We start from the raw sequence: 14694 nt of genomic DNA, 5'->3' as shown, positions 1-14694 counted from the left end.
CAACTCTTCATAGCTTTGTACCTGATCTCAGAGCAGCCTTTACTCACACCAGCTGTCCATGCAAACATCGGATGTTCTGCAGTTCAGAGAATATGAGCCTTTCTCAGGCTGTTGAAAGTCAACCAATGATCAAATTGGACATGCAGACTGTGTGTGTGAGAGTGAGTGAGTGAGTGAGAGAGGACATCTAGATGATATATGGCTCAGGTGGTAGAGTGTGGTGCTTGCAACACCAGTGTTGTGGGTTCGATTCCCACGGAGGACCAGTCACAAAATGTATGGACTCACTAATTACTGTTGGTCTCTCTGGATAAGAGTGTCTGCAAAAATAACAACACAGAGTTACACATAAACAACTGTACAGTCAATAACACAATAGAATAATCTGTGTACAGTGTGTGCAAATTTTACCTTTATTTACCTTTATTTAACCAGGCAAGTCAGTTAAGAACACATTCTTATTTTCAATGACGGCCTGGGAACAGTGGGTTAACTGCCTGTTCAGGGGCAGAACGACAGATTTGTACCTTGTCAGCTCGGGGGTTTGAACTCGCAACCTTCCGGTTACTAGTCCAACGCTCTAACCACTAGGCTACCCTGCCGCCCGAAATGTAGAAGAGTAGGGAGGTAAGGCAATAAATAGAGGCCATAGAGGTGAAATATTTACAATTTAGCATTAACACTGGAGTGATAGATGATGATGTGCAAGTAGAGATACTGGGGTGCAAAAGAGCAAGAGGATAAGTAACAATATGGGGATGAGGTAGTTGGGTGTGCTATTTATAGATTGGCTGTGTACAGGTACAGTGATCGGAAAGCTGCTCTGACAGCTGATGCTTAAAGTTAGAGAGGGAGATTTAAGACTCCAGTTTCAGTGATTTTTGCAATTCGTTCCAGTCATTGTCAGCAGAGAACTGGAAGGAAAGGCGGCCAAAGGAAGTGTTGACTTTGGGGATGACCAGTGAAATATACATGCTGGAGCGTGTGCTATGGGTGGGTGTTGCTATGGTGACCAGTGAGCTGGGATAAGATGGGGCTTTACCTAGCAAAAACTTATAGATGATCTGGAGCCAGTGGGTTTGGCGACAAATATGTAGGGCCAGCCAACGAGAGCATACAAGTCGCTGTGGTGGATAGTATATCGGGCTTTGGTGACAAAACAGATGGCACTGTGATAGACTACATCCAGTTTGCTGATTGTGTTGGAGGCTATTTTGTAAATGACATTGCCGAATTTAAGGATCGGTAGGATAGTCCGTTTTACGAGGTTAAGTTTGACATCATGAGGGAAGGAGGCTTTGTTGCTAAATACATTTTGGATTGGAGATGCTTAATGTGAGTCTGGAAGGAGAGTTTACAGTCTAACCAGAGACCTAGGTATTTGTAGTTGTCCACATAGTCTAAGTCAGAACCGTCCAGTGTAGTGATGCTAGTCGGGCGGGAGGGTATGGGCAGCAATCGGTTGAAGAGCATGCACTTAGTTTTACTAGCATTTAAAAGCAGTTGGAGGCCACAGAAGGAGTGTTTTATGGCATTGAAGCTTGTTTGGAGGTTTGTTAGCACAGTGTCCATAGAAGGGCCAGATGTATAAAGAATGGTGTCATCTGCATAGAGGTGGATCAGAGAATCACCAGCAGCAAGATCGACATCATTGAAATATACAGAGAAAAGAGTCGGCCCAAGAATTGAACACGGTGGCATCCCCATAGAGACTGCCAGAGGTCCGGACAACAGGCCCTCCGATTTGACGCACTGAACTCTATCTGAGAAGTAGTTGGTGAACCAGGCGAGGCGGTCATTTGAGAAGCAAAGGCTATTGAGTCTGCCGATATGAATGCCTAGAGAGGTTTCATCTTTGTTTCGTAGCTGTCTACATACCACCACAGAATGAAATTGGCACTAAAACCGCACTCAATGAGCTATATTCCGCCATAAGCAAACAGGAATATGCTCATCCAGAGGCGAGTGGTCTGATGAAGCAGATGCTAAACTACAGGACTGTTTTGTTAGCACAGACTGGAATATGTTACGGGATTCTTCCCATGGCATTGAGGAGTACATCACATCAGTCACTGGCTTTATCAATAAGTGCATCGAGGACATCGTCCCCACAGTGTCATACCAAAACCAGAAGCCATGGATTACAGGCAACATTCAGAGCTGCAGGCAACATGCAATCTCTATTGTACTCCACACTGCCCTTTCCCACTTGGACATCTATGTGAGAATGCTATTCATTGACTACAGCTCAGCATTCAACACCATAGTGCCCTCAAAACCCATCACTAAACTAAGGACCCCGGGACTAAACACCTCCCTCTGTAACTGGATCCTGGACTTCCTGAAGGGCCGCCCCCAGGTGGTAAGGGTAGTTAACAACACATCCGCCAAGCTGATCCTCAACATAGAGGTCAGGGGTGCGTGCTCATTCCCCTCCGGTACTCCCTGTTCACCCATGATTGCACGGCCAGGCACAACTCCAACACCATCATTAAGTTTGCTGATGACACAACAGTGGTAGGGCTGATCACCGACAATGATGAGGCAGCCTATAGGGAGGAGGTCAGAGAGCTGACCATGTGGTGCAAGGTCAACAACCTCTCCCTCAACGTGGTCAAGACAAAGGAGATGATTGTGTACTACAGGAAAAGGAGGACCGAGCATGCCCCCACTCTCATCGACGGGGCTGTAGTGGAGCAGGTTGAGAGCTTCAAGTTCCTTGGCGTCCACATCACCAACAAACTAACATGGTCCAAGCACAGAAAGACAGCCTTGAAGAGGGCACGACAAAACCTATTTCCTCAGGAGACTGAAAAGATTTGGCATGGGTCCTCAGATCCTCAAAAGGTTTTATAGCTGCACCATCGAGAGCATCCTGACGGGTTGCATCACTGCCTGCTAGGGCAACTGCTCGGCCTCTGACCGCAAGGCACTACACTACAGAGGGTAGTGCATATGGCCCAGTCCATCACCGGGGCCTAGCTTCCTGCCATCTAGAACCTCTATACCAGGCGGTGTCAGAGGAATGCCCTAAAATTTGTCAAAGACTCCAGCCACACTAGTCATAGACTGTTCTCTTTGCTACCCCCCTATGCTGCTGCTACTCTCTGTTATTATCTATGCATAGCCCCTTTAATAGCCCTACCAGCATGTACATAATTATCTCTATTACCTTGACAAAGGTGTCCCCGCATATTGACACATTTTCTGAACCGACTCTGTACTGGTACCCCCTGTATATAGACTCCACATTGACTCTGAACTGGTACCCCCTGTATATAGCCTCCACATTGACTCTGAACCGGTACCCCCTGTATATAGCCTCCACATTGACTCTGAACCGGTACCCCCCGTATATAGCCTCCACATTGACTCTGAACCGGTACCCCCTGTATATAGCCTCCACATTGACTCTGTACCGGTACCCCCTGTATATAGACTCCACATTGACTCTGAACTGGTACCCCCTGTATATAGCCTCCACATTGACTCTGAACCGGTACCCCCTGTATATAGCCTCCACATTGACTCTGTAACGGTACCCCATGTATATAGCCTCCACATTGACTCTGAACCGGTACCCCCTGTATATAGCCTCCACATTGACTCTGAACCGGTACCCCCTGTATATAGCCTCCACATTGACTCTGTACCGGTACCCCCTGTATATAGCCTCCACATTGCCTCTGAACCGGTACCCCCTGTATATAGCCTCCACATTGACTCTGAACCGGTACCCCCTGTATATAGTCTCCACATTGACTCTGTACCGGTACCCCCTGTATATAGCCTCCACATTGACTCTGAACCGGTACCCCCTGTATATAGTCTCCACATTGACTCTGAATCGGTACCCCCTGTATATAGCCTCCACATTTTCTGAACCGGTACCCCCTGAATATAGCCTCCACATTTTCTGAACCGGTACCCCTGTATATAGCCTCCACATTGACTCTGAACCGGTACCCCCTGTATATAGCCTCCACATTGACTCTGAACCGGTACCCCCTGTATATAGCCTCCACATTTTCTGAACCGGTACCCCCTGTATATAACCTCCACATTGACTCTGTACTGGTACCCCCTGTATATAGCCTCCACATTGACTCTGTACCGTAATACCCTGTATATAGCCTCCACATTGACTCTGAACCGGTACCCCCTGTATATAGCCTCCACATTGACTCTGTACCGGTACCCCCTGTATATAGCCTCCACATTGACTCTGTACAGGTACCCCCTGTATATAGCCTCCACGTTGACTCTGTACCGGTACCCCTGTATAGAGCCTCCACATTGACTCTGTACCGGTACCCCCTGTATATAGCCTCCACATTGACTCTGAACCGGTACCCCTGTATATAGCCTCCACATTTTCTGAACCGGTACCCCCTGTATATAGCCTCCACATTTTCTGAACCGGTACCCCCTGTATATAGCCTCCACATTGACTCTGAACCGGTACCCCCTGTATATAGGCTCCACATTGACTCTGAACCGGTACCCCCTGTATATAGCCTCCACATTTTCTGAACCGGTACCCCCCTGTATATAGCCTCCACATTTTCTGAACCGGTACCCCTGTATATAACCTCCACATTGACTCTGTACTGGTACCCCCTGTATATAGCCTCCACATTGACTCTGTACCGTAATACCCTGTATATAGCCTCCACATTGACTCTGAACCGGTACCCCCTGTATATAGCCTCCACATTGACTCTGAACCGGTACCCCTGTATATAGCCTCCACGTTGACTCTGTACCGTATTACCCTGTATATAGCCTCCACGTTGACTCTGAACCGGTACCCCTGTATATAGCCTCCACATTGACTCTGAACCGGTACCCCCTGTATATAGCCTCCACGTTGACTCTGTACCGGTACCCCCTGTATAAAGCCTCCACATTGACTCTGTACCGGTACCCCCTGTATATAGCCTCCACATTGACTCTGAACCGATACCCCTGTATATAGCCTCCACATTTTCTGAACCGGTACCCCCTGTATATAGCCTCCACATTTTCTGAACCGGTACCCCCTGTATATAGCCTCCACATTGACTATGAACCGGTACCCCCTGTATATAGGCTCCACATTGACTCTGAACCGGTACCCCCTGTATATAGCCTCCACGTTGACTCTGTACCGGTACCCCCTGTATATAGCCTCCACATTGACTCTGTACAGGTACCCCCTGTATATAGCCTCCACGTTGACTCTGTACCGGTACCCCTGTATAAAGCCTCCACATTGACTCTGTACCGGTACCCCCTGTATATAGCCTCCACATTGACTCTGAACCGGTACCCCCTGTATATAGCCTCCACATTTTCTGAACCGGTACCCCCTGTATATAGCCTCCACATTTTCTGAACCGGTACCCCCTGTATATAGCCTCCACATTGACTCTGAACCGGTACCCCCTGTATATAGGCTCCACATTGACTCTGAACCGGTACCCCTGTATATAGCGTCCACATTTTCTGAACCGGTACCCCCTGTATATAGCCTCCACATTTTCTGAACCGGTACCCCCTGTATATAACCTCCACATTGACTCTGTACTGGTACCCCTGTATATAGCCTCCACATTGACTCTGTACCGTAATACCCTGTATATAGCCTCCACATTGACTCTGAACCGGTACCCCCTGTATATAGCCTCCACATTGACTCTGAACCGGTACCCCCTGTATATAGCCTCCACGTTGACTCTGTACCGTAATACCCTGTATATAGCCTCCACGTTGACTCTGAACCGGTACCCCCTGTATATAGCCTCCACATTGACTCTGAACCGGTACCCCTGTATATAGCCTCCACGTTGACTCTGTACCGGTACCCCCTGTATAAAGCCTCCACATTGACTCTGTACCGGTACCCCCTGTATATAGCCTCCACATTGACTCTGAACCGATACCCCCTGTATATAGCCTCCACATTTTCTGAACCGGTACCCCCTGTATATAGCCTCCACATTTTCTGAACCGGTACCCCTGTATATAGCCTCCACATTGACTATGAACCGGTACCCCCTGTATATAGGCTCCACATTGACTCTGAACCGGTACCCCCTGTATATAGCCTCCACGTTGACTCTGTACCGGTACCCCCTGTATATAGCCTCCACATTGACTCTGTACAGGTACCCCCTGTATATAGCCTCCACGTTGACTCTGTACCGGTACCCCCTGTATAAAGCCTCCACATTGACTCTGTACCGGTACCCCCTGTATATAGCCTCCACATTGACTCTGAACCGGTACCCCTGTATATAGCCTCCACATTTTCTGAACCGGTACCCCCTGTATATAGCCTCCACATTTTCTGAACCGGTACCCCCTGTATATAGCCTCCACATTGACTCTGAACCGGTACCCCCTGTATATAGCCTCCACATTGACTCTGAACCGGTACCCCCTGTATATAGCCTCCACATTTTCTGAACCGGTACCCCCTGTATATAGCCTCCACATTTTCTGAACAGGTACCCCCTGTATATAACCTCCACATTGACTCTGTACTGGTACCCCCTGTATATAGCCTCCACATTGACTCTGTACCGTAATACCCTGTATATAGCCTCCACGTTGACTCTGAACCGGTACCCCCCTGTATATAGCCTCCACATTGACTCTGAACCGGTACCCCTGTATATAGCCTCCACGTTGACTCTGTACCGTAATACCCTGTATATAGCCTCCACGTTGACTCTGAACCGGTACCCCCTGTATATAGCCTCCACATTGACTCTGAACCGGTACCCCCTGTATATAGCCTCCACGTTGACTCTGTACCGGTACCCCCTGTATAAAGCCTCCACATTGACTCTGTACCGGTACCCCCTGTATATAGCCTCCACATTGACTCTGAACCGATACCCCCTGTATATAGCCTCCACATTTTCTGAACCGGTACCCCCTGTATATAGCCTCCACATTTTCTGAACCGGTACCCCCTGTATATAGCCTCCACATTGACTATGAACCGGTACCCCCTGTATATAGCCTCCACATTGACTCTGAACCGGTACCCCCTGTATATAGCCTCCACGTTGACTCTGTACCGGTACCCCCTGTATATAGCCTCCACATTGACTCTGTACAGGTACCCCCTGTATATAGCCTCCACGTTGACTCTGTACCGGTACCCCCTGTATAAAGCCTCCACATTGACTCTGTACCGGTACCCCCTGTATATAGCCTCCACATTGACTCTGAACCGGTACCCCCTGTATATAGCCTCCACATTTTCTGAACCGGTACCCCCTGTATATAGCCTCCACATTTTCTGAACCGGTACCCCCTGTATATAGCCTCCACATTGACTCTGAACCGGTACCCCCTGTATATAGCCTCCACATTGACTCTGAACCGGTACCCCCTGTATATAGCCTCCACATTTTCTGAACCGGTACCCCCTGTATATAGCCTCCACATTTTCTGAACCGGTACCCCCTGTATATAGCCTCCACATTGACTCTGAACCGGTACCCCCTGTATATAGCCTCCACATTGACTCTGAACCGGTACCCCCTGTATATAGCCTCCACGTTGACTCTGTACCGGTACCCCCTGTATATAGCCTCCACATTGACTCTGTACAGGTACCCCCTGTATATAGCCTCCACGTTGACTCTGTACCGGTACCCCTGTATAAAGCCTCCACATTGACTCTGTACCGGTACCCCCTGTATATAGTCTCCACTTTGACTCTGAATCGGTACCCCCTGTATATAGCCTCCACATTTTCTGAACCGGTACCCCCTGTATATAGCCTCCACATTTTCTGAACCGGTACCCCCTGTATATAGCCTCCACATTGACTCTGAACCGGTACCCCCTGTATATAGCCTCCACATTGACTCTGAACCGGTACCCCCTGTATATAGCCTCCACATTTTCTGAACCGGTACCCCCTGTATATAGCCTCCACATTTTCTGAACAGGTACCCCCTGTATATAACCTCCACATTGACTCTGTACTGGTACCCCCTGTATATAGCCTCCACATTGACTCTGTACCGTAATACCCTGTATATAGCCTCCACGTTGACTCTGAACCGGTACCCCTGTATATAGCCTCCACATTGACTCTGAACCGGTACCCCCTGTATATAGCCTCCACGTTGACTCTGTACCGTAATACCCTGTATATAGCCTCCACGTTGACTCTGAACCGGTACCCCCTGTATATAGCCTCCACATTGACTCTGAACCGGTACCCCCTGTATATAGCCTCCACGTTGACTCTGTACCGGTACCCCTGTATAAAGCCTCCACATTGACTCTGTACCGGTACCCCTGTATATAGCCTCCACATTGACTCTGAACCGATACCCCCTGTATATAGCCTCCACATTTTCTGAACCGGTACCCCCTGTATATAGCCTCCACATTTTCTGAACCGGTACCCCTGTATATAGCCTCCACATTGACTATGAACCGGTACCCCCTGTATATAGGCTCCACATTGACTCTGAACCGGTACCCCCTGTATATAGCCTCCACATTTTCTGAACCGGTACCCCTGTATATAGCCTCCACATTTTCTGAACCGGTACCCCTGTATATAACCTCCACATTGACTCTGTACTGGTACCCCCTGTATATAGCCTCCACATTGACTCTGTACCGTAATACCCTGTATATAGCCTCCACATTGACTCTGAACCGGTACCCCTGTATATAGCCTCCACATTGACTCTGAACCGATACCCCCTGTATATAGCCTCCACGTTGACTCTGTACCGTAATACCCTGTATATAGCCTCCACGTTGACTCTGAACCGTTACCCCCTGTATATAGCCTACACATTGACTCTGAACCGGTACCCCCTGTATATAGCCTCCACGTTGACTCTGTACCGGTACCCCCTGTATATAGCCTCCACATTGACTCTGAACCGGTACCCCCTGTATATAGCCTCCACGTTGACTCTGTACCGGTACCCCCTGTATATAGCCTCCACATTGACTCTGTACAGGTACCCCCTGTATATAGCCTCCACATTGACTCTGTACAGGTACCCCTGTATATAGCCTCCACATTGACTCTGTACAGGTACCCCTGTATATAGCCTCCACATTGACTCTGTACAGGTACCCCCTGTATATAGCCTCCACATTGACTCTGTACAGGTACCCCTGTATATAGCCTCCACATTGACTCTGTACAGGTACCCCCTGTATATAGCCTCCACATTGACTCTGTACAGGTACCCCCTGTATATAGCCTCCACATTGACTCTGTACCGGTACCCCCTGTATATAGCCTCCACATTGACTCTGTACAGGTACCCCTGTATATAGCCTCCACATTGACTCTGTACAGGTACCCCCTGTATATAGCCTCCACATTGACTCTGAACCGGTACCCCTGTATATAGCCTCCACATTGACTCTGAACCGGTACCCCCTGTATATAGCCTCCACATTGACTCTGTACCGGTACCCCCTGTATATAGCCTCCACATTGACTCTTTACCGGTACCCCCTGTATATAGCCTCCACATTTTCTGAACCGGTACCCCCTGTATATAGCCAGCCTCCACATTGACTATGAACCGGTACCCCCTGTATATAGGCTCCACATTGACTCTGAACCGGTACCCCCTGTATATAGCCTCCACATTTTCTGAACCTGTACCCCCTGTATATAGCCTCCACATTTTCTGAACCGGTACCCCCTGTATATAACCTCCACATTGACTCTGTACTGGTACCCCCTGTATATAGCCTCCACATTGACTCTGTACCGTAATACCCTGTATATAGCCTCCACATTGACTCTGAACCGGTACCCCCTGTATATAGCCTCCACATTGACTCTGAACCGGTACCCCCTGTATATAGCCTCCACATTGACTCTGAACCGGTACCCCCTGTATATAGTCTCCACATTGACTCTGAACCGGTACCCCCTGTATATAGGCTCCACATTGACTCTGAACCGGTACCCCCTGTATATAGCCTCCACATTTTCTGAACCGGTACCCCCTGTATATAGCCTCCACATTTTCTGAACCGGTACCCCCTGTATATAACCTCCACATTGACTCTGTACTGGTACCCCTGTATATAGCCTCCACATTGACTCTGTACCGTAATACCCTGTATATAGCCTCCACATTGACTCTGAACCGGTACCCCTGTATATAGCCTCCACATTGACTCTGAACCGATACCCCCTGTATATAGCCTCCACGTTGACTCTGTACCGTAATACCCTGTATATAGCCTCCACGTTGACTCTGAACCGGTACCCCCTGTATATAGCCTCCACATTGACTCTGAACCGGTACCCCCTGTATATAGCCTCCACGTTGACTCTGTACCGGTACCCCCTGTATATAGCCTCCACATTGACTCTGAACCGGTACCCCCTGTATATAGCCTCCACGTTGACTCTGTACCGGTACCCCCTGTATGTAGCCTCTACATTGACTCTGTACAGGTACCCCCTGTATATAGCCTCCACATTGACTCTGTACAGGTACCCCCTGTATATAGCCTCCACATTGACTCTGTACAGGTACCCCCTGTATATAGCCTCCACATTGACTCTGTACAGGTACCCCCTGTATATAGCCTCCACATTGACTCTGTACAGGTACCCCCTGTATATAGCCTCCACATTGACTCTGTACAGGTACCCCCTGTATATAGCCTCCACATTGACTCTGTACAGGTACCCCCTGTATATAGCCTCCACATTGACTCTGTACCGGTACCCCCTGTATATAGCCTCCACATTGACTCTGTACAGGTACCCCCTGTATATAGCCTCCACATTGACTCTGTACAGGTACCCCCTGTATATAGCCTCCACATTGACTCTGAACCGGTACCCCTGTATATAGCCTCCACATTGACTCTGAACCGGTACCCCCTGTATATAGCCTCCACATTGACTCTGTACCGGTACCCCCTGTATATAGCCTCCACATTGACTCTTTACCGGTACCCCCTGTATATAGCCTCCACATTTTCTGAACCGGTACCCCCTGTATATAGCCTCCACATTGACTATGAACCGGTACCCCCTGTATATAGGCTCCACATTGACTCTGAACCGGTACCCCCTGTATATAACCTCCACATTGACTCTGTACTGGTACCCCTGTATATAGCCTCCACATTGACTCTGGACCGTAATACCCTGTATATAGCCTCCACATTGACTCTGAACCGGTACCCCCTGTATATAGCCTCCACATTGACTCTGAACCGGTACCCCCTGTATATAGCCTCCACATTGACTCTGAACCGGTACCCCCTGTATATAGTCTCCACATTGACTCTGAACCGGTACCCCCTGTATATAGGCTCCACATTGACTCTGAACCGGTACCCCCTGTATATAGCCTCCACATTTTCTGAACCGGTACCCCCTGTATATAGCCTCCACATTTTCTGAACCGGTACCCCCTGTATATAACCTCCACATTGACTCTGTACTGGTACCCCTGTATATAGCCTCCACATTGACTCTGTACCGTAATACCCTGTATATAGCCTCCACATTGACTCTGAACCGGTACCCCCTGTATATAGCCTCCACATTGACTCTGAACCGATACCCCCTGTATATAGCCTCCACATTGACTCTGTACCGTAATACCCTGTATATAGCCTCCACGTTGACTCTGAACCGGTACCCCCTGTATATAGCCTCCACATTGACTCTGAACCGGTACCCCCTGTATATAGCCTCCACGTTGACTCTGTACCGGTACCCCCTGTATATAGCCTCCACATTGACTCTGAACCGGTACCCCCTGTATATAGCCTCCACGTTGACTCTGTACCGGTACCCCCTGTATATAGCCTCTACATTGACTCTGTACAGGTACCCCCTGTATATAGCCTCCACATTGACTCTGTACAGGTACCCCTGTATATAGCCTCCACATTGACTCTGTACAGGTACCCCCTGTATATAGCCTCCACATTGACTCTGTACAGGTACCCCCTGTATATAGCCTCCACATTGACTCTGTACAGGTACCCCCTGTATATAGCCTCCACATTGACTCTGTACAGGTACCCCCTGTATATAGCCTCCACATTGACTCTGTACAGGTACCCCCTGTATATAGCCTCCACATTGACTCTGTACCGGTACCCCCTGTATATAGCCTCCACATTGACTCTGTACAGGTACCCCCTGTATATAGCCTCCACATTGACTCTGTACAGGTACCCCCTGTATATAGCCTCCACATTGACTCTGAACCGGTACCCCCTGTATATAGCCTCCACATTGACTCTGAACCGGTACCCCCTGTATATAGCCTCCACATTGACTCTGTACCGGTACCCCCTGTATATAGCCTCCACATTGACTCTTTACCGGTACCCCCTGTATATAGCCTCCACATTTTCTGAACCGGTACCCCCTGTATATAGCCTCCACATTGACTATGAACCGGTACCCCCTGTATATAGGCTCCACATTGACTCTGAACCGGTACCCCCTGTATATAGCCTCCACATTGACTCTGTACTGGTACCCCCTGTATATAGCCTCCACATTGACTCTGGACCGTAATACCCTGTATATAGCCTCCACATTGACTCTGAACCGGTACCCCCTGTATATAGCCTCCACATTGACTCTGAACCGGTACCCCCTGTATATAGCCTCCACATTGACTCTGAACCGGTACCCCCTGTATATAGCCTCCACATTGACTCTGAACCGGTACCCCCTGTATATAGCCTCCACATTGACTCTGAACCGGTACCCCCTGTATATAGCCTCCACATTTTCTGAACCGGTACCCCCTGTATATAGCCTCCACATTTTCTGAACAGGTACCCCCTGTATATAACCTCCACATTGACTCTGTACTGGTACCCCCTGTATATAGCCTCCACATTGACTCTGTACCGTAATACCCTGTATATAGCCTCCACATTGACTCTGAACCGGTACCCCCTGTATATAGCCTCCACATTGACTCTGAACCGGTACCCCCTGTATATAGCCTCCACGTTGACTCTGTACCGTAATACCCTGTATATAGCCTCCACGTTGACTCTGAACCGGTACCCCCTGTATATAGCCTCCACATTGACTCTGAACCGGTACCCCCTGTATATAGCCTCCACGTTGACTCTGTACCGGTACCCCCTGTATATAGCCTCCACATTGACTCTGAACCGGTACCCCCTGTATATAGCCTCCACGTTGACTCTGTACCGGTACCCCCTGTATATAGCCTCTACATTGACTCTGTACAGGTACCCCCTGTATATAGCCTCCACATTGACTCTGTACAGGTACCCCCTGTATATAGCCTCCACATTGACTCTGTACCGGTACCCCCTGTATATAGCCTCCACATTGACTCTGTACAGGTACCCCCTGTATATAGCCTCCACATTGACTCTGTACCGGTACCCCTGTATATAGCCTCCACATTGACTCTGTACAGGTACCCCTGTATATAGCCTCCACATTGACTCTGTACAGGTACCCCCTGTATATAGCCTCCACATTGACTCTGTACCGGTACCCCCTGTATATAGCCTCCACATTGACTCTGTACAGGTACCCCTGTATATAGCCTCCACATTGACTCTGTACAGGTACCCCCTGTATATAGCCTCCACATTGACTCTGAACCGGTACCCCCCTGTATATAGCCTCCACATTGACTCTGAACCGGTACCCCTGTATATAGCCTCCACATTGACTCTGTACCGGTACCCCCTGTATATAGCCTCCACATTGACTCTTTACCGGTACCCCCTGTATATAGCCTCCACATTTTCTGAACCGGTACCCCTGTATATAGCCTCCACATTGACTATGAACCGGTACCCCCTGTATATAGCCTCCACATTGACTCTGAACCGGTACCCCCTGTATATAGCCTCCACATTTTCTGAACCGGTACCCCCTGTATATAGCCTCCACATTTTCTGAACCGGTACCCCCTGTATATAACCTCCACATTGACTCTGTACTGGTACCCCCTGTATATAGCCTCCACATTGACTCTGTACCGTAATACCCTGTATATAGCCTCCACATTGACTCTGAACCGGTACCCCCTGTATATACCCTCCACATTGACTCTGAACCGGTACCCCCTGTATATAGCCTCCACATTGACTCTGTACCGGTACCCCCTGTATATAGCCTCCACATTGACTCTGAACCGGTACCCCCTGTATATAGCCTCCACATTGACTCTGAACCGGTACCCCCTGTATATAGCCCGTTATTGTTGTTATTGTTATTTACTTCTGCTCCTCAATTGTTTGTTTTTCTTATCGCTTACTTTTTTTTGTTGATATTTTCTGAAAACATTGTTGGTTAAAGGCTTGGACCTTCTCCTAAAGTTGATTCAGCTGTGGGATCGGGGCACCACGGCTTGCTCGGGAATGGCAGTAGGTAGGTGTGAGTGCATCTGCACACACAATGAGGCGAAGACTCAGGATGGCCTGGTGTCAAGAAGGGCAACAAAGAAGCCAATTCTCTCCAGGAAAAATATCAGGGACAGACTGATAGTCTGCAAAAGGTACAGGGATTGGACTACTGAGGACTGGGGTAAAGTCATTTTCTCAGATGAGTCCCCTTTCCGATTGTTTGGGGCATCCGGAAAAAAAGCTTGTCCGGAGAAGACAAGGTGAGCGCTACCATCAGTCCTGTGTCATGCCAACAGTAAAGCATCCTGA

At 48.8% G+C, this 14694-nt stretch overlaps 1 protein-coding gene and 1 long non-coding RNA gene across 6 annotated transcripts in view; both read left to right on the top strand.

The window, feature by feature from the left end:
- LOC118358844 (N(G),N(G)-dimethylarginine dimethylaminohydrolase 1-like) overlaps positions 1 to 14694 on the top strand; it is a 142597-nt gene that overhangs the window by 82044 nt on the left and 45859 nt on the right. The gene's annotated exons all lie outside the window — the stretch shown is intronic.
- On the top strand, positions 9167 to 13469 carry LOC127911981 (uncharacterized). Of its 2 annotated transcripts, none has more exons than XR_008079938.1 (3): positions 9167 to 9299; positions 10694 to 10810; positions 11932 to 12255. It is a non-coding gene; the product is annotated as an uncharacterized LOC127911981 (long non-coding RNA). The 2 variants fall into 2 exon arrangements; XR_008079937.1 differs by lacking the exon at positions 9167 to 9299 and adding an exon at positions 13291 to 13469 and having other exon boundaries at positions 10444 to 10810; positions 11932 to 12165.

The sequence above is a fragment of the Oncorhynchus keta genome, chromosome 26 (assembly GCF_023373465.1).
Source record: "Oncorhynchus keta strain PuntledgeMale-10-30-2019 chromosome 26, Oket_V2, whole genome shotgun sequence".
Classification (NCBI taxonomy): Eukaryota; Metazoa; Chordata; class Actinopteri; order Salmoniformes; family Salmonidae; genus Oncorhynchus; species Oncorhynchus keta.
This window is presented reverse-complemented; position numbering and strand designations above follow the sequence as displayed.